General features: G+C 44.7%; 6 non-coding genes across 6 annotated transcripts; all 6 read right to left on the bottom strand.

Moving 5' to 3' along the window:
* Positions 1-455: 455 nt before the first annotated feature.
* Positions 456-596, bottom strand: LOC146783738 (U4 spliceosomal RNA). Its single transcript, XR_014971213.1, has one exon. It is a non-coding gene; the product is annotated as a U4 spliceosomal RNA (small nuclear RNA).
* Positions 597-1418: 822 nt separating this feature from the next.
* Positions 1419-1558, bottom strand: LOC146783737 (U4 spliceosomal RNA). Its single transcript, XR_014971163.1, has one exon. It is a non-coding gene; the product is annotated as a U4 spliceosomal RNA (small nuclear RNA).
* A 4009-nt stretch (positions 1559-5567) lies between these two features.
* Positions 5568-5708, bottom strand: LOC146783736 (U4 spliceosomal RNA). Its single transcript, XR_014971175.1, has one exon. It is a non-coding gene; the product is annotated as a U4 spliceosomal RNA (small nuclear RNA).
* Positions 5709-6529: 821 nt separating this feature from the next.
* LOC146783735 (U4 spliceosomal RNA) lies at positions 6530-6670 on the bottom strand. The gene has a single exon (XR_014971159.1). It is a non-coding gene; the product is annotated as a U4 spliceosomal RNA (small nuclear RNA).
* An 11335-nt stretch (positions 6671-18005) lies between these two features.
* LOC146783734 (U4 spliceosomal RNA) lies at positions 18006-18146 on the bottom strand. Its single transcript, XR_014971183.1, has one exon. It is a non-coding gene; the product is annotated as a U4 spliceosomal RNA (small nuclear RNA).
* Positions 18147-18965: 819 nt separating this feature from the next.
* LOC146783733 (U4 spliceosomal RNA) lies at positions 18966-19106 on the bottom strand. Its single transcript, XR_014971153.1, has one exon. It is a non-coding gene; the product is annotated as a U4 spliceosomal RNA (small nuclear RNA).
* Positions 19107-19745: the final 639 nt, after the last annotated feature.

Below are 19745 nucleotides of genomic sequence, written 5' to 3'. Positions count from 1 at the left end.
TGCTTTACACTGTCCTCTGATACTGCCTTACTGCTCGACCAAGCTACCACTTTAGAGATTAAGGTTATTTCTAACTTTAGCCTCTGCCAAACCTCTGGGGACTGTGGACTCTGTACACCCTGTACCTATTTTGGAACAGTATATACAGAGCCACTTTCTCACAATAGTACATTTGATCTAAAACCTAGAGAGATGCTGAATAAATGTCTGAATCTTCGGACACTGCGCAGCTTCTAAATCAATTAGCACCCAAAGTTTAATATGTGTACCTTACCTAATGATTAAGCGGACCCTCTTTTACGCATATAAGAAACACGTTGGTTGAAATGAAACAGTTAATGAAAAACATATCGAGCAAAGAGTATTGACATTCTATGAAAAATATCTACACCTTTTTTCTTATTGAATAAATACATTGATGTGTAATCAATCATTTTTTGACACAATTGATCTAGCCTTCGTAAAGATTATCCTAAATTGCCAACAACAACTGTTGTTCAAGTTGACAAGACTGGGTATTGCGTAAAGTTATGAATAAGCAACAATCACACCTCGGATACACCGCATTGGTTACAATACTGCCACTATTCAAAGATAACGTCCAATTGGCAATATGAGCAGTACCACAATCGTGACACTTTTGTCTCTTACAGGGAGACAAAGTTGGAACATATGCACTGATCAGAGAGATATGCAAGCATACTTTCTATGTTTTCTATCACTCAGGTCAAAAGCCAGACATCAGGTGGACTACTTTATCTTCTGTTGGTTCTGCAGATAAGTGCCCATTGGGCTCTGGGATTCCATATGCTAATTAGCAGATTTCACTATACAGCCTCCTTTGGCACCTCCCTTCATCCCTCTCTATGTGTGATGTCATCAGTACATGATTCTGTATGCAGACACATATACTCCTAAGCCCCATCTGGCTCCTCCCAAAACGAGTTCTTGTACCTAAATGCAAGCAGAGCAACCAAAGGAGTACTATTCTAGAATATTACAAGAGTTCACTTTGGCACCTCCTTGTTCACCCAGATACAAGATGCCTTTCTTGTAAAAGGATACATATCAGTCTGCCGACAAAGGAGTGTACAATCTCAGCTATTCACTCAATAGCCGACAAAATAGTACATTAGCTCTGCTACTTAGAGAGATGCTGAATGAATGTCTGAAGCTTTGGACACTGTGCAGCTTCCAAGACAATTAGATCACAAAGTTTAATACGTGTACCTTACCTATTGATTAAGAGGACCCTTTTTCCACAGATATGAGAAACATTTAAGTTGAAATAAAACAGTTGTTAAAAAAACATATTGACCAATGAGTATTGACACTCTATGAAAAATATATACACCTCTTTGCTTACTAAATAACTATAATGATGTATAATCAATCTTCTTTTGACACAAGTGATCCAGCCTCCATAGAGACTATAAAAATTGCCAATATCAACTATTTTTCAAGTTGACGTGGCGGGGTATTGGGTAAAGTTTTCAATAAACAATAATCGCACCTCGGATAGAACTCATTGGCTACGATACTGCCACTGCACAAAGATAACATCAGCTAGGCGATATGAGCAGCCCCACAACGGTGACACTTTTGTCTGTTACAGGGAGACAAATTTGAAACGAGCACCAATCAGAGAGACATGCATGCATACTTTCTATGTTTTCTATCACTCGAGTCAAAAGCTAGACATCATATGTACTACTCTATCTTCTGTTGCTTCTGCAGGTAAGTGCCCGTTGGGCTCTGGGATTCCGTATGCTAATTAGCAGATTTCACTATACAGCCTCCTTTGGCACCTCCCTTCATCCCTCTCTATGTGGGATGTCATCAGTACATGATTATGTATGCAACCACATATCCTCCTAAGCCCAAGCAGGCTCCTCCCAAAACTAGTTCTTGTACCTAAATGCAAGAAAGCAACCAAAGGTGTATTATTCTAGAATATTACAAGAGTTAACTTTGGCGCCTCTTGTTCACCCGGAAACGAGATGCCTTCCTTGTAAATGGATACATATCAGTCTGCCGACAAAGGAGTGTACAATCTCAGCTATTCACTCAATAGCCGACAAAATAGTTGTGTGAAAGTGCCATCTTTCTTGAATGGTATGCCCCCACTTTTTGCTGAATTGCTGAATGTACTTTGACTGAGTGTGCCCTGGACTCCTGCCAATCAGGAGCCCAGGGCCTATGTTCCTTCCCAAAACAAAAATCTCAAAACCAAATTGGCAAACCCTGGCCACATGTCAGCCCCTGTTAAGTGGTACCCTAGGTACCCAGGGCCTTGTGACCAGGGAAGGCCTCTAAGGGCTGCAGCACTCATTGTGCCAGCCTTAGAGGCCCTGTACCCTAACACACACACACTGCCCTGGCAGGCTGAGTGTCTGGGTACAAGACAAAACAGAGAATCGACATGGCACACATCCCTGTGTGCCATGCCCACAACCTTCACTGCCCTGGCATACATCAGCCATCCCTCTAGCTGGGTGCCCTATGCCAGTGGTGTGGGCACAGAGGCAGGAGCTCTGTGCCCCTACAGTACCCAGGTCCATTCTTGGGCCCTGTAAGTGCAGTGCTGCCATTTAAGAGTACATGGTGCTGGGAGCTTGTCAAACACGAACTCCACAGCACTATAATGGCAGCACAGAAGACTGAGAAGTTTGGTGTCAAACTTCTTGGCACATTAAACCCACACTGATGCCAGTATGGGATTTAATGTGCCAAGCACCACAGAGGACATCGTAGAGAGGCCCCCTGAAACCTAACCTACAATCCACGTCTGTTCTGAGGCTGCCTAGGCTGCCACACAGCAGACATGTTGCTGGACCCCTGGGTTGCAGGGCCCCTGCTCTCCTGGGTCTGCAACAATGCACATCCTGGGCGAGGTGCTAGATCTCCTCCCCCAGGATGGGCAGGGGGAAGCTTCAAAGGCATGCCGCCTCTGTGAGCTTCCCCAGGCCACTTGCAACCCCCACTCTGGCGGGAAGCTTGGCCGGAAAGCCCAAATAAGGACAGAGGATGTGCCAGCCTGCCAACCTCACCCCTCAGGTGGGGAAGGCGAGGTGAAGCACACCTCCGGGCGCTCGCCATCTTGAAGATGGGAGGCCCTACCCAATAAGGACTAGGCTGCTGCCCCCCTCCCACAGGAGAGTGGCAGAATAGGGGGTGTTCTCACCCCAGGACAGGGACCCTATGGTCCCTGCCCTTCTTCTACCTGTAACGCCTCTAAGTTTAGTATTTAGGGGCACCCTGAGCCTTCCTTCCCAAGATTCCAGATTCCAAAATACAAAGAAGAGGAAGAAGAAAGAAGACCTGCCCTGCAGCTGCTAAGAAGAGGAAGACACCAACTGCTTTGGCCCCAGCCCTACTGGCCTGGCGACCCTCGAACCTGCTCCTGCTCCAACCCGGCATCTATTGTGGCCAGCAACCTCACAAACCCCAGAGGACCTGGCTACCTTTTGGCTCTAAGCCCCAGAGACTCCCATGAGTAGAGGCTCTACTCAAAATCTACTTCTAATCCCAGGCATCAGCCCGGAACCGCGAACCCTACACACTCTGCACCCGCCAAGCCTGGCCTGTGCCCGAGTGAACAAAGACCACGAGGATGATGACTGTGAACCCGAGTCCGGCACCCAAGGACTTCCCTCGACGCTCCTGACGACGCCTGCAGCCTCAGAACCAGGTACCCCCCCAACGCGATCAACAGAGGGTAAGATTTGCCGACACCAAAAGGCACCCCTGCACCCGGCGCCCTGAGGCTCCCTGTGCCCAACTCCTGGGTACCTACCTATCCTCCAACTACCCAACTTACCTCTCGAAGTGGTGGTGGCACCTGAAGAATCTCCGTCCCCGATCTTGCAATCGTTTTCTAAACCAGAGCTCTCCCATTGAAATCAATTGAGCGCCCGAGAGCTCAAAAGCACCCTGCACCCAGCCGCCCGAGTGCCCTGGCAGTGTAACCTCTACACCTATCTACTTCCCCATTTGCCCTGAGCAAGTGACCAGGAGCCCAGCTCCCACAGCCACGTAGCCTGCTAGTCAGCAGCCACCAACCAAGGCCCCCCTACCTCTCATAGGATAACATTGAGCCTAACTCTCTCTGCACCCGGCTGCCCCTGTGCCGCTGAGGGTGAAACAACTCTACCTACCTGACCCTGGGAGACGCCTGAGTCTATGCCCAGAACCTTAACTCTGCCAGTCGAGTACTTACCTTTAAACCGATAACTCAATTTTCTCCATAGGGTAACATTGACTGGTTTCTTCTGAAAATTTCTTCAGTGTGGAGTTTTCAAAACTTAAAATATTCACCAAAAATCAGCCGAGTAACGAAAACGAAAATACTCACCTGCTATTAGGTGAGCTCCCAGTGCTGGATCTTGGTGCCCAGCACTGACTCTGACAAATACTTACAACTGTACTTACCAGTAACCCAATTTTCTTCCATAGGGAATCATTGACTGTTTTTCTGTGAAATTTCTGTTAAGTGTCAATTTCTGCAAACTTTAAATATATTCTTTAAAAATCGTATAACTTCTGAAAACGTAATTATTTACCTGTTTTGGATAAAGGTCCCAGTACTGAGTCTAGGCACCCAGTACTGGATTACAAAAGTAACGAGAACATACTATACCTGCAACTTGAATTTTCTTCCATAGGGAGTCATTGACTGTTTTCTATGAAATTTCTTAGACGTGTCAACTTTTAAAATAGCAAAATATTACTTAAAAATCCTAGTAGTAACTAAGTCGACTTTTATCACTTGTTTCTAAGTACTGTCCCAGGACTGAATCTACGATCCAGTCCTGGAATCTCTAAAGTAATCCTGAAAGTAATCTATTGCAAATAACTTGAAATTTCCATTGAACTCAATGCATTATTGTGTTTAAAACTGTGTTGCCTATTGCAACAACTTATAACTTTCTACAAAAGCCAATTGCATATTGCAAAAGTATTTAAATAAAGCATCTCATTCTGAGAAAGTATATTTTAATTCCTATTGTTGGTTCTAAAATAAAACAGACATATATTTTTTATACAAACCATTGGCCTAGAGTTCAGTTATTGAGTGTGTGAAATCATTTTGCTGACTGAGTGTGTACAACAAATGCTTTACACTGTCCTCTGATACTGCCTTACTGCTCGACCAAGTTACCACTTTAGAGACTAAGGTTATATCTAACTTTAGCCTCTGCCAAACCTCTGGGGACTGTGGACTGTACGCCCTGTACCTATTTTGGAACAGTATATACAGAGCCACTTTCTCACAATAGTACATTTGATCTAAAATCTAGAGAGATGCTAAATAAATGTCTGAATCTTCAGACACTGCGCAGCTTCTAAATCAATTAGCACCCAAAGTTTAATATGTGTACCTTACCTAATGATTAAGTGGATCCTCTTTTACGCATATAAGAAACACGTTGGTTGAAATGAAACAGTTAACGAAAAACGTATCGGGCAAAGAGTATTGATATTCTATGAAAAATATCTACACCTTTTTATTTATTGAATAAATACATTGATGTACAATCAATAATTTTTTGACACAATTGATCTAGCCTCTGTAAAGATTATCCTAAATTGTCAATATCAACTGTTGTTCAAGTTGACAAGACTGGGTATTGCGTAAAGTTTTGAATAAACAACAATCGCATCTCAGATACACCTCATTGGTTACAATACTGCCACTACACAAAGATAACATCCAATTGGCAAAATGAGCAGTCCCACAATCGTGACACTTTTGTCTCTTACAGGGAGACAAAGTTGGAACATATGCACTGATCAGAGAGGTATGCAAGCATACTTTCTATGTTTTCTATCACTCAGGTCAAAAGCCAGACATCAGGTGGACTACTTTATCTTCTGTTGGTTCTGCAGATAAGTGGCCATTGGGCTCTGGGATTCCATATGCTAATTAGCAGATTTCACTATACAGCCTCCTTTGGAACCTCCCTTCATCCCTCTCTATGTGTGATGTCATCAGTACATGATTCTGTATGCAAACACATATACTCCTAAGCCCCATCTAGCTCCTCCCAAAACGAGTTCTTGTACCTAAATGCAAGCAGAGCAACCAAAGGAGTACTATTCTAGAATATTACAAGAGTTCACTTTGGCACCTCCTTGTTCACCCAGATACAAGATGCCTTTCTTGTAAAAGGATACATATCAGTCTGCCGACAAAGGAGTGTACAATCTCAGCTATTCACTCAATAGCCGACAAAATAGCACATTAGCTCTGCTACTTAGAGAGATGCTGAATGAATGTCTGAAGCTTTGGACACTGTGCAGTTTCCAAGACAATTAGATCACAAAGTTTAATACGTGTACCTTACCTATTGATTAAGAGAACCCTTTTCCACAGATATGAGAAACACTTTAGTTGAAATAAAACAGTTGTTAAAAAAACATATTGACCGATGAACATTGACATTCTATGAAAAATATCTACACCATTTTGCTTACTAAATAACTATAATGATGTATAATCAATCTTCTTTTGACACAATTGATCCAGCCTCCATAAAGACTATCAAAATCTGCCAATATCAACTATTTTTCAAGTTCACATGGCGGGGTATTGGGTAAAGTTTTCAATAAGCAATAATCGCGCCTCGGATAGACCTCATTGGCTACAATACTGCCACTGCACAAAAATAACATCAGCTAGGCGATATGAGCAGTCCCACAACGGTGACACTTTTGTCTGTTACAGGGAGACAAATTTGAAACGTGCACCGATCAGAGAGATATGCAAGCATACTTTCTATGTTTTCTATCACTCGGGTCAAAAGCCAGACATCATATGTACTACTCTATCTTCTGTTGCTTCTGCAGGTAAGTGCCCGTTGGGCTCTGGGATTCCGTATGCTAATTAGCAGATTTCACTATACAGCCTCCTTTGGCACCTCCCTTCATCCCTCTCTATGTGGGATGTCATCAGTACATGATTATGTATGCAACCACATATCCTCCTAAGCCCAAGCAGGCTCCTCCCAAAACTAGTTCTTGTACCTAAATGCAAGAAAGCAACCAAAGGTGTACTATTCTAGAATATTACAAGAGTTAACTTTGGCGCCTCTTGTTCACCCGGATACGAGATGCCTTCCTTGTAAATGGATACCTATCAGTCTTCCGACAAAGGAGTGTACAATCTCAGATATTCACTCAATAGCCGACAAAATAGTTGTGTGAAAGTGCCATCTTTCTTGAATGGTATGCCCCCACTTTTTGCTGAATGTACTTTGACTGAGTGTGCCCTGGACTCCTGCCAATCAGGAGCCCAGAGCCTATGTTCCTTCCCAAAACAAAAATCTCAAAACCAAATTGGCAAACCCTGGCGACATGTCAGCCCCTGGTAAGTGGTACCCTAGGTACCCAGGGCCTTGTGACCAGGGAAGGCCTCTAAGGGCTGCAGCACTAATTGTGCCACCCTTAGAGGCCCTGTACCCTAACACACACACACACTGCCCTGGCAGGCTGAGTGTCTGGGTACAAGACAAAACAGAGAATCGACATGGCACACATCCCTGTGTGCCATGCCCACAACCTTCACTGCCCTGGCATACATCAGCCACCCCTCTAGCTGGGTGCCCTATGCCAGTGGTGTGGGCACAGCGGCAGGAGCCCTGTGCCCCTACAGTACCCAGGTCCATTCCTGGGCCCTGTAAGTGCAGTGCTGCCATTTAAGAGTAGATGGTGCTGGGAGCTTGTCAAACACGAATTCCACAGCACTATAATGGCAGCACAGAAGACTGAGAAGTTTGGTATCAAACTGCTCAGCATATTAAACCCACACTGATGCCAGTATGGGATTTAATGTGCCAAGCACCACAGAGGGCATCTTAGAGAGGCCCCCTGAAACCTAACCTACAATCCACGTCTGTTCTGAGGCTGCCTAGGCTGCTACACAGCAGACATGTTGCTGGACCCCTGGGTGGGAGAGCCCCTGCTCTCCTGGGTCTGCAACAATGCACACCCTGGGCGAGGTGCTAGATCTCCTCCCCCAGGATGGGCAGGGGGAAGCTTCAAAGGCATGCCGCCTCTGTGAGCTTCCCCAGGCCACTTGCAACCCCCACTCTGGCGGGAAGCTTGGCCGGAAACCCCAAATAAGGACAGGGGATGTGCCAGCCTGCCAACCCCACCCCTCAGGTGGGAAAGGCGAGGTGAAGCACATCTGTGGGCGCTCACCATCTTGAAGATGGGAGGCCCTACCCAATCAGGACTAGGCTGCTGCCCCCCTCCCACAGGAGAGTGGTAGAATAGGGGGTGTACTCACCCCAGGACAGGGACCCATTGGTCCCTGCCCTTCGCTTACCTGTAACGCCCCTAAATTTAGTATTTAGGGGCACCCTGAACCTTCCTTCCCCAGATTCCAGATTCCGAAATCCAAAGAAGAGGAAGAAGAAAGAAGACCTGCCCTGCAGCTGCTAAGAAGAGGAAGACACCAACTACTTTGGCCCCAGCCGTACCGGCCTGGCGACACTCGAACCTGCTCCAGCTCCAACAAGGCATCTATTGTGGCCAGCAACCTCACAAAACCCGGAGGACCTGGCTACCTTTTGGCTCTAAGCCCCTGGGGCTCCCATGAGTAGAGGCTCTACTCAAAATCTACTTCTAATCCCTGGCATCAGCCTGGAACCGCGAACCCTACACACTCTGCACCCGCCAAGCCTGGCCTGTGCCGAAGTGAACAAAGACCACTAGGACGACCCCATGACGACTGTGAACCCGAGTCCGGCACCCAAGGGCTTCCCTCGACGCTCCTGACGACGCCTGCAGCCTCAGAACCAGGTACCCCCCCCAACGCCATCAACAGAGGGTAAGATTTCCCGACACCAAAAGGCACCCCTGCACCCGGCGCCCTGCGGCTCCCTGTGCCCAACTCCTGGGTACCTACTTATCCTCCAACTACCTAACTTACCTCTCGAAGTGGTGGTGGCACCTGAACAATCTTCGTCCCCGAGCTTGCAATCTTTTTCTAAACCGGAGCTCTCCCATTGAAATCAATTGAGCGCCCCAGAGCTCAAAAGCACCCTGCACCCAGCCGCCCGAGAGGCTCTGACAGTGTAACCTCTACACCTATCTACATCCCCATTTGCCCTGAGCAAGTGACCAGGAGCCCAGCTCCCACAGCCGCGTAGCCTGCTAGTCAGCAGCCACCAACCAAGACCCCCCTACCTCTCATAGGATAACATTGCGCCTAACTCTCTCTGCACCCGGCTGCCCCTGTGCCGCTGAGGGTGAAACAACTCTACCTACCTGACCCTGGGAGACCCCTGAGTCTATGCCCAGAACCTTAACTCTGCCAGTCGAGTACTTACCTTTAAACCGTCAACTCAATTTAGTCCATAGGGTAACATTGACTGGTTTCTTCTGAAAATTTCTTCAAAGTGTGGAGTTTTCAAAACTTAAAATATTCACCAATAATCAGCCGAGTAACGAAAACGAAAATACTCACCTGCTATTAGGTGAGCTCCCAGTGCTGGATCTTGGTGCCCAGCACTGACTCTGAAAAATACATACAATTAAATCAGAAACAGCTTTATTCGATTTTAAAAACAAAACCGTAAAAGCACACATTAAAACAGTTCATTCGTAATACATCATGATTAGTAAACAATTTATCCTTAACAATCCAATTAAAAAAAAACAAAAACCAATAAAAATGACCTAATTCATGGAAATCCTAACTCTAATAATGGTTTTAAGGAACATTGACATTGAGGACATGAGCAATTCATCATCTAACATTTGTAGTCTGATCAGTGCCACTCTACATTGTCTCAGGCCAAGTTTTTTTAAAACAGGAAGTAAAATGCCTTTCCTTGGTTCTGAGTAAAATTTACAAAAGAGAATACAGTGAAGGGAGGATTGAACGGAACCAGATCACAAGGGCAGGGAATTAATTCTTTTGACCAACAATTCATCTCAGGGAAGGTAACTAATCTAAAAAAGGTATCTACCCTGAAGCGAGTCAATAACATACGGGAATAGCAGCTAGGCACTGTCGTCAAATATGGCTGAGTACCTCGATTTTGTATAAGTAAGTATTGATGTATATAAGGCCGAACCGCTGATCTGGGGACCAATACTTACTTTGGTCCTCAATGCAGCGGTAACCACTTTGATTCCGCCCACATGGGGAGATCCAATTATTGTCCCTATTTATAAAAAGGGGGATAAGGCTTTAGCTTGTAATTATCGACCGATTAGTCTGTTGGATTCATCGGTGAAGATTATGAGCAGGGTGTTGTTGTTTAGATTGGATGCGTGGGCAGAGGAGAATGGGATTCTTGCCAACTCCCAATATGGTTTTAGAAAGGGTCGTGGGACCTTGGACCAGTGCCTCAACTTAGAACTATTAATCGGCAAGTATACCAAGGCTATGTGTGGCAATTTGTATCTTTGCTTTGCCGATTTAAGTAGCGCTTTTGACCTAGTTAATCATCTGCTTCTCTGGTCAGTCTTGTTAGAATTAGGCGCCCCCAAGGAAATTATTTTCTTCCTTGCTAGATTATATAACAAGATGCAAGCAAGCGTCCGATATGGGGTCAATGGGGAGTGTACCCCGAATTTTAGTGTGAAACGGGGAATTAGACAGGGCTGTGTCCTTGCCCCTTTGTTGGTCATTTTATTTATTAATGGGGTGGAAACCATCCTGAAAACAGTTAAGGCTGATGCACCTCAGGTTACCGGGATAGGTGTGCCTGTTCTGCTTTACGCGGATGATGCTGTGCTCCTATCTCGGACACCTATTGGTTTGCAGCGCCTGATGGATCGGTTTTCCAAATTTATAGGGGAGAGGAAGCTACTGATAAATAAAAGTAAAACTCATATTATGATTTGCGGGCCTAAGCCCCGTAAGAACCACGCCTTTTTTATAGAAGGAGTGAAAGTGAAGCAAGTCAGACATTTCTGCTATTTGGGAGTTACTTTCTCGGGGCGATGGTAGCTGGGCCCAGGATTTAATAAATGTAAGAACTAAAATGGCCAAAAGTTCCTACGGCATATTCAAATTTGCCGCAAAAATAGGGGATAGACGAATAAGAGACATGATGGAGATATACAAGGCCAAAAGTGTCTCCATTGCCCTATATGGGGCAGGGCTGTGGGGTTATTCTAACATTGGTTGTCTTCAGAGGGAAGAAAACACCTTCCTCAAGAAACTTATGTGTCTTCCCGCTTGTGCCTCAACAGAGTTAATTCATAAAGAGGTCGGGGCTGCCCACTTGAGTGACCTTGTTTCCCTTAGACCCTTGTCACTTTACAAAGCAATCTGGCATAAGGAAGAGACTGAGTTCAACCAACTTGTTATTAAGGACTGTTTTAAATTAGATAACTGTATGAAAATCCCATGGCTTAAGTATGTTGTCGAGAGCTATCAGGCTATTTTTGGGTTGAACTTGTTATTAGATTGTTACTCCCCACGAGTTCTAGTTAAACATGACATGAAAAAATCTTTTCTGTTGTCTAGAACCCAAAAACGTCTAGCTGAGTCTGGTTCCTCTATTACTGTTCAACTGTATAATAAATACACTGAAAATGAGGGTTTTCAGCAGTACCTGAACATGGTAACCCGCCCAGCCCATAGATGTGTCCTAACCAGATTAAGGCTAGGAATGGTGCATGTCTTGGTGGCCTTCCCCCAACAAAAAAGATACCCTGTTGGCCCTTGCCCGTGCGACGGACACTCCAAACAAAGCAGTATGCACTTTATGCTTATTTGCACTCTGTTCTTGAATGTAAGGATTACGTTTTTAAAACCCATGTTTTTAAAATATAGTAGCAATGAGGTTGCTTTTTAATATGAATTCCCCTGATATATGTTTTTATACTGCAAGTTTTATTTGTAAAGCTATTTATTATAGGAAAAGCATGATTTAAAAAAAATTAAAAAAAAATGTGTTCCTTTATTAGTATGTATCTTTGTATCTTTGTGTTTTGCTGTGCGCTTTTATGGTCATTATATGTTATGAACCGAATAAAGCTTCATGAATTGAATTGTATAAGTAAGTAGTTAGCCATAACGGTGCTCTTACATTTCTCTATCTGCCAGCGTTTTTCTGCTAAGAATTGCAGGCAGGTTTCCTTAAACTTCTTCCTTGACAAACCTGCCATGCTATTTGGTATATCAAAAAATTCCTGGCATCCCATATCCGCAAGGAAATTTTTTATATATTTGAGCCAGGAAATCTTTGTCGCCCCATCAAGACATAAGCAATCCCTAATTATATCCCTATTCAAACCTGTCTCATTAGAGGACCAAACTTTGTGCCACAGTAGAATGGGATCCACTTTAATAAGATCCATGATATATGGTAGGCCTAGCTCTTGATGGCATACATAAGAAGAAGTGGACCCGGGCACTGCCAGTAGATAGCGAAGGAAAGCATTCTGACAAAGCTGTATACTGGAATTGTTTGCTATCCCCCAGATCCCTGCACCACATAGTGCCGTGGTTACACACTTAGATTTATAAATGTCTATTAGGACTGGTACTGGGCGTCCTCCCACCTTAATAGCAACATTTTTAACAGCCCCAATTGCTCGTGAAAACGCAAATTTTCTTGTTTCACCTGCTGCTGTCCAGGAACCCTTTTTTTCAAAATTGATACCTAAATAAGAAAAGGCGTTTACGGTCTCAATTTTTGTGTTGGATAAGAAAGAATTACAGATAATATTCTTCTTTTTAGTGCAACACATATTAAAGGTTTTACTTATATTAATCTTTAAGCTCCTAGTTCCTATGTAGTCAGAAAAATTATTAATCGATCTCTGGAGGCCCACTTGAGTCCGGGCCATGATCACGGCATCATCTGCGTATAAAAGAATGGGGATATAAGAGTTTCCAATTTTAGGATAATCTTGCATGTCTTCCAGGAGATGAGAGGCTACCGAATTAATGTATAAATTAAACAGGAATGGAGCTAATATGCAGCCTTGTCTCACACCCTTTCCTATTGGAAATTTGGAAGTACAATCCCCCTTGTCCCCATAACGTACCCTGGCACCTGCCCCTCGATATAATTCTCTAATAAATATTAGAAGGTTTAGGTCCACTCCCATTTCCTGCATTGTTAACCAAAGTTTGTTATGATTAAGACAATCAAAGGCCGAGCTTAGATCCACAAACGTAAGAAATAAGCTTTCATTTTTGGCCTCAACATACTTGGCTACTAGAAGTGCTAAATTCAAGCCTTGCTCAGTTGTTCCCAGACCTTCCCTAAAACCATATTGAAACTGTGAGAGAATGCCTCTATCTTCAGCCCATAGTTGCAGTTTGTTGAGTATGACTCTCCCAGCAACCTTCATGAGCGAATCCAATAAGGAAATCGGTCTATAACATTTTGGTTCATTACGATCACCTTTCTTAAAAATAGGAACCACAATAGCTTCCTGCCAAGTGGGTGGAAATCCTATTTTGCTGAAGCTGTTTAAGACATTAGTTAAAAGCGGGGCCCATAACTTAGTATTGGCCTTAAAGATGTCTACGGGAATTCCATCTGGGCCCGGGGCCTTCCCGGCCACACTCTTGTCAATGGCTATCTGGACATCCTCCAGTAAAAATTCAACATTTATTGGGTAAGGTACAGACTCCTGTCCTGTTAAGTTTAGCCCCTTCTCTGGGACTACCGCGGTATCTGCTTGATAGAGCTCCCCAAAGTAAGTCACCCATGACTCTTCTGTAATGGCTACCTCAATAGAATCTGTTAGATTGTCATTAAAAAAGGGAGCATTTACCGCTCTCCAGAAGGCAGTGTTATCTTTTGACTGGCAGGCTTCCTGTAAGGTCTGCCATGCTTCCTGTTTAATCTGTTTTTTCCTATTTTTCACTGCCCGTTGGTAGGCAGATCTAGCAGATCTGACTTAAGCCATGGCCCTAGGGTCTCATTTTAGCTGTGTCATTAAACAGGCATGAGTCTTGCTACACTCCCTGTCAAACCACCTCTTCGTCCTACTCACCCCGGATTTCTGAGGTTTTAAAAGTAACTTTCGTATTTCTTCAGAAATACTAAGAAATGCATCGTGGACATTGGAGGGATCATCGTTCTCAGAGAGACAGATAATAAATTCCAACTCTTTGGAACGAATTAGGTTTCTTAAAAAAGCCACTGGTTCCACTTTGTCCCATTTTAGGGTGTAACCGTTCTTCCTAGCGAGCCCCAACCTATAGTTATATAGGTTTTGAACCGTTGTATTCGACTTGCTATTACCCCCCGCAATAATAAAGGACATACTAAGTGGCAAATGGTCACTCATTGCTATCTCACATGTTTCAAACGAGCATATGTAGCTAGAATACCGTTTGGATATTAGCATAAAATCAATAACTGATTTACAACCCCTTCCTATAAATGTGGTGTTAAAAGGGACTGAAGGAGAGCAGAGTTCATTTACAAAACCCAGGTCCAAACAAAAAAGTATTTCATTTAGATAATTTCCCAGAAGCGTGTGGGAAAAATGTGCCGAGGGGACATCCACAACTTCCCCCAACCCACAGATATTTAGATTACTAAATGGACATAGAAAGGAATTGAAATCGCCCGTACAGATCACACAGGTATCAGGAGCTTGTTTTCCATCCATGTTTTTAAGAGTCTCATATAATTCTTTAAAAGTCGAGGCCCATGCATCTCTCGGGATATTATTGTAAAAATGTATCAGGGTTATGTTTTGTTTACCCCCAAACGTAATTGACAATATATGGTAAAAGACAGAAACAGAAGAAAAGTAAATTTTGGTTTCTTTTAAACAGTTTGATACATAAGTACAAAGGCCTCCTTTGTTTCTCCCTCTTGTCGTGTAAGTTGCCGGCGTGTGAAAGGTACGATAACCGTTCATATGAATGGGGTCCACCGTCCAGCATTCCTGTAGACAAATAATCGAGAACTGATGTAAGAAAGAAATACAATTTGTATCCCCTAGCCTGGCGGACAGCCCTGCGACGTTCCAAGTCAGGAGTGTAAAAACAGGAACTCTCTCAGTAACTTTATATGGTCTCACGTTGGAAGTTTCAAGGGAAACCCCACTTTCAGAGATTCCTTTTGGGGTTTCAAACAGTGAAAAGTAATTATTTTTCTCTCCATCCTCGGTAATAGGGGGGGTATTTTCAGACTTATCCTGTGGAGCAGTCGACAATTGGGCTGGCCAAAAACCAGAGGGTACATTGTAATCTCTAGCTTGATTTAACCCATCATCAATTACCACCTCCCGTGTAAATTCGGATGCAATAGGTTTTGGGGGTAGTCAATCAACCATATCTAAGCAACTATATCTATTTGTTCTCGGGAAGGCCTCTAGCCAACCCTGATCAGCTGGGGCCAACCTACATCTTTGGAAATCAGTGTTTGTTTTACCCCTCCCTACCTCTTCCCACATACTATTATTTGTTTGATAAGGATTAAAACCATAAAAGTAACCAAGGGGAAGTGGCCTAATTCTTGTATTAGGCAAAAATGGCCGTACCTGCTGGATATATTTTACAGCCTGTGTATCCTTGAAGTTAACAACAATGCAGTCCCCAGATATGTCTTTGTTCCCCTTACCCACCCAACTGACTCTCCGGACAAACAAGATTTTACTATGTATGTAGGGGGGGAGTGGTCGATTAGTGTTGAGCCAGTGCATTGTTTTATTCTTCAACTCATGGTATGTTTCAGTGGTATTATTTTCCAAACCAGGAACCCCTGCCAGTACGATAACATACGGAGAAGATTCTGGCGGTAAATCTAAACTAGGTAACAGGGAAACTCTACTGTTATTGCAAGCGGATCTATTTTCCATCTCGTTAGGATTCTGTGCCATACCACAATTTACTTTTGCATTAGCATCAGAAAGTTTTTGAAGAGGCTTTTCTCTTATAAATAGGTCTTTAAGTCCATTAACATCTGTGGGGTTATAAATGCATGAAATATCCTCTCCTTTGTCCCGATGTGCTCCCTTCAAAGGTTCTGAAGAAAGGACCAGGGGCGCGAGGGTTTTCCCCATGTGCTTACTTGCCTGATTACCAAGGGAAAGCTGTTCAAAGGGCTCTCTTGATGAGCCTGTCTTCAACATTTGGTTGAGTTCAAAATTAGACAGAGCAATTTGTTCAAGTTTCTTAAGGCGCTCTTCTATCAATTTAAGTCTATCCAGGATAGGGCGAGTTGCGAGAGCAAGAAGTTCCCCTATTTTAGAGCAAAGACCGTCGTCCAGATTCCTAACTGGATCTACAGATACTTTAGTCAGAGATTGATCGGCAGCACCTGATAAATTACTAGATGCCGATTTTGTATTTTTAGTTTTCATCAATCTCAGTTGACTGCCCTTTTTTCCTCGCTGGACAGACTTCTGTTTCGGTTTGGCTCCTAGATTTTGACCTGAGGAAGAGGTAATGGCCTCAGTAACAGCATGTAATTGTGCTCGGGTGGATACACCTTCTATTTGATTGACCATAGCGTCTGCCGTAGTGGTTGCAAGCCTAGCGATACTTCTACCTTCCTTACAGCTCTTGCTTTCCAGAATTAGATCCGTACAGACATCATTACTATCATCCTCATTAACCGTGGAGTCAAGTAGGGTAGAATTTTTTGCATTTGCCTTGGGTGTAACAGACAGTGCGATTTTGCCCAAAGATGAACGTTTATGAGAAAGAGGGTCTAGGGAAAGACGACGCTCTGTGAGATCAATTTCACGTTCAAGAAGGGTAGCAGCTCTTACAATAAAATTGTCCAATGTACCTGCCATAGTAGTACCAACTATGGTGCTTTTACCCCTAGTCATTCCACCCACCATTGTCATGCTACCTGCTTCTGGCAGAATTCACTTGTTCACAATGTATGTCCGGAACGGAAATGCGCAGAAGATGGCCCAGCCCAGTCTCTTAGGTCTCGAACGGGCTCAAACGGGCCCGCCCTTGGCCCGGCACGTCCCGCGCGCGTCCCGCGCAGCGGCTAGTGCCTGTATGTATAGTGACGTTGGAGGCGGGGCGTAAAGAGGAACCAGCTGAAGTTGGTGTGGACTGCTGGTCCTCGCAGTCCCACACCCGGCAAAGTCCGTAGAGAGCAAACACACCTCAACCAGCAGCTGCGAGCAGCGTCCGCGAAGCGGGGGCCGCGAGCCGCTTTGAAGCACCAGAGAGGCGGGGCGGGAAGGGGAACCAGCTGAAGTTGGTGTGGATTGCTGGTCCTCGCAGTCCCACACCCGGCAAAGTCCGTAGAGAGCAAACACACTTCAACCAGCAGCTGCGAGCGTCACCCGCGAAGCGGGGGCCGCGAACCGCTTTGAAGCACCAGAGAGGCGGGGCGGGAAGAGGAACCAACTGAAGTTGGTGTGGACTGCTGGTCCTCACAGTCCCACACCCGGCAAAGTCCGTAGAGATCAAACACACCTCAACCAGCAGCTGCGAGCGGCTCCCGCGAAGCGGGGGGCGCGAGCCGCTTTGAAGCACCAGAGAGGCGGGGCGGGAAGAGGAACCAGCTGAAGTTGGTGTGGACTGCTGGTCCTCACAGTCTCACACCCGGCAAAGTCCGTAGAGAGCAAACACACCTCAACCAGCAGCTGCGAGCGGCTCCCGCGAAGCGGGGGCCGCGAGCCGCTTTGAAGCACCAGAGAGGCGGGGCGGGAAGAGGAACCAGCTGAAGTTGGTGTGGACTGCTGGTCCTCGCAGTCCCACACCCGGCAAAGTCCGTAGAGAGCAAACACACCTCAACCAGCAGCTGCGAGCGGCGCCCGCGAAGCGGGGGCCGCGAGCCGCTTTGAAGCACCAGAGAGGCGGGGCGGGAAGAGGAACCAGCTGAAGTTGGTGTGGACTGCTGGTCCTCGCAGTCCCACACCCGGCAAAGTCCGTAGAGAGCAAACACACCTCAACCAGCAGCTGCGAGCGGCGCCCGCGAAGCGGGGGCCGCGAGCCGCTTTGAAGCACCAGAGAGGCGGGGCGGGAAGAGGAACCAGCTGAAGTTGGTGTGGACTGCCTTACTATAATCAATAATTTTTTTACACAATTGATTTAGCCTCCGTAAAGATTATCCTAAATAGCCAATATCAACTGTTGTTCAAGTTGACAAGACTGAGTATTGCGTAAAGTTTTGAATAAACAACAATCGCACATCAGATACACCTCATTGGTTACAATACTGCCACTACACAAAGATAACGGCCAATTGGCAATATGAGCAGTCCCACAATCGTGACACTTTTGTCTCTTACAGGGAGACAAAGTTGGAACATATGCACTGATCAGAGAGATATGCAAGCATACTTTCTATGTTTTCTATCACTCAGGTCAAAAGCCAGACATCAGGTGGACTACTTTATCTTCTGTTGGTTCTGCAGATAAGTACCCATTGGGCTCTGGGATTCCATATGCTAATTAGCAGATTTCACTATACAGCCTCCTTTGGCACCTCCCTTCATCCCTCTCTATGTGTGATGTCATCAGTACATGATTCTGTATGCAAACACATATACTCCTAAGCCCCATCTGGCTCCTCCCAAAACGAGTTCTTGTACCTAAATGCAAGCAGAGCAACCAAAGGAGTACTATTCTAGAATATTACAAGAGTTCACTTTGGCACCTCCTTGTTCACCCAGATACAAGATGCCTTTCTTGTAAAAGGATACATATCAGTCTGCCGACAAAAGAGTGTACAATCTCAGCTATTCACTCAATAGCCGACAAAATAGTACATTAGCTCCGCTACTTAGAGAGATGCTGAATGAATGTCTGAAGCTTTGGACACTGTGCAGCTTCCAAGACAATTAGATCACAAAGTTTAATACGTGTACCTTACCTATTGATTAAGAGGACCCTTTTCCACAGATATGAGAAACACTTTAATTGAAATAAAACAGTTGTAAAAAACATATTGACCAATGAGTATTGACATTCTATGAAAAATATCTACACCTTTTTGCTAACTAAATAACTATAATGATGTATAATCAATCTTCTTTTGACACAATTGATCCAGCCTCTATAGAGACTATCAAAAATTGCCAATATCAAATATTTTTCAAGTTGACATGGCGGGGTATTGGGTAAAGTTTTCAATAAGCAATAATCGCGCCTCGGATAGACCTCATTTGTTACGATACTGCCACTGCACAAAGATAACATCAGCTAGGCGATATGAGCAGTCCCACAACGGTGACACTTTTGTTTGTTACAGGGAGACAAATTCGAAATGTGCACTGATCAGAGAGATATGCAAGCATACTTTCTATGTTTTCTATCACTCGAGTCAAAAGCCAGACATCATATGTACTACTCTATCTTCTGTTGCTTCTGCAGGTAAGTGCCCGTTGGGCTCTGGGATTCCGTATGCTAATTAGCAGATTTCACTATACAGCCTCCTTTGGCACCTCCCTTCATCCCTCTCTATGTGGGATGTCATCAGTAGATGATTATGTATGCAACCACATATCCTCCTAAGCCCAAGCAGGCTCCTCCCAAAACTAGTTCTTGTACCTAAATGCAAGAAAGCAACCAAAGGTGTTCTATTCTAGAATATTACAAGAGTTAACTTTTGCGCCTCTTGTTCACCCGGATACGAGATGCCTTCCTTGTAAATGGATACATATCAGTCTGCCGACAAAGGAGTGTACAATCTCAGCTATTCACTCAATAGCCGACAAAATAGTTGTGTGAAAGTGCCATCTTTCTTGAATGGTATGCCCCCACTTTTTGATGAATTGCTGAATGTACTTTGACTGAGTGTGCCCTGGACTCCTGCCAATCAGGAGCCCAGGGC

The sequence above is a fragment of the Triturus cristatus genome, chromosome 11 (assembly GCF_964204655.1).
Source record: "Triturus cristatus chromosome 11, aTriCri1.1, whole genome shotgun sequence".
NCBI classification, from domain to species: domain Eukaryota; kingdom Metazoa; phylum Chordata; class Amphibia; order Caudata; family Salamandridae; genus Triturus; species Triturus cristatus.
Note: the sequence above shows the minus strand (reverse complement) of the source record. Positions and strands in the feature narration are given on the sequence as shown.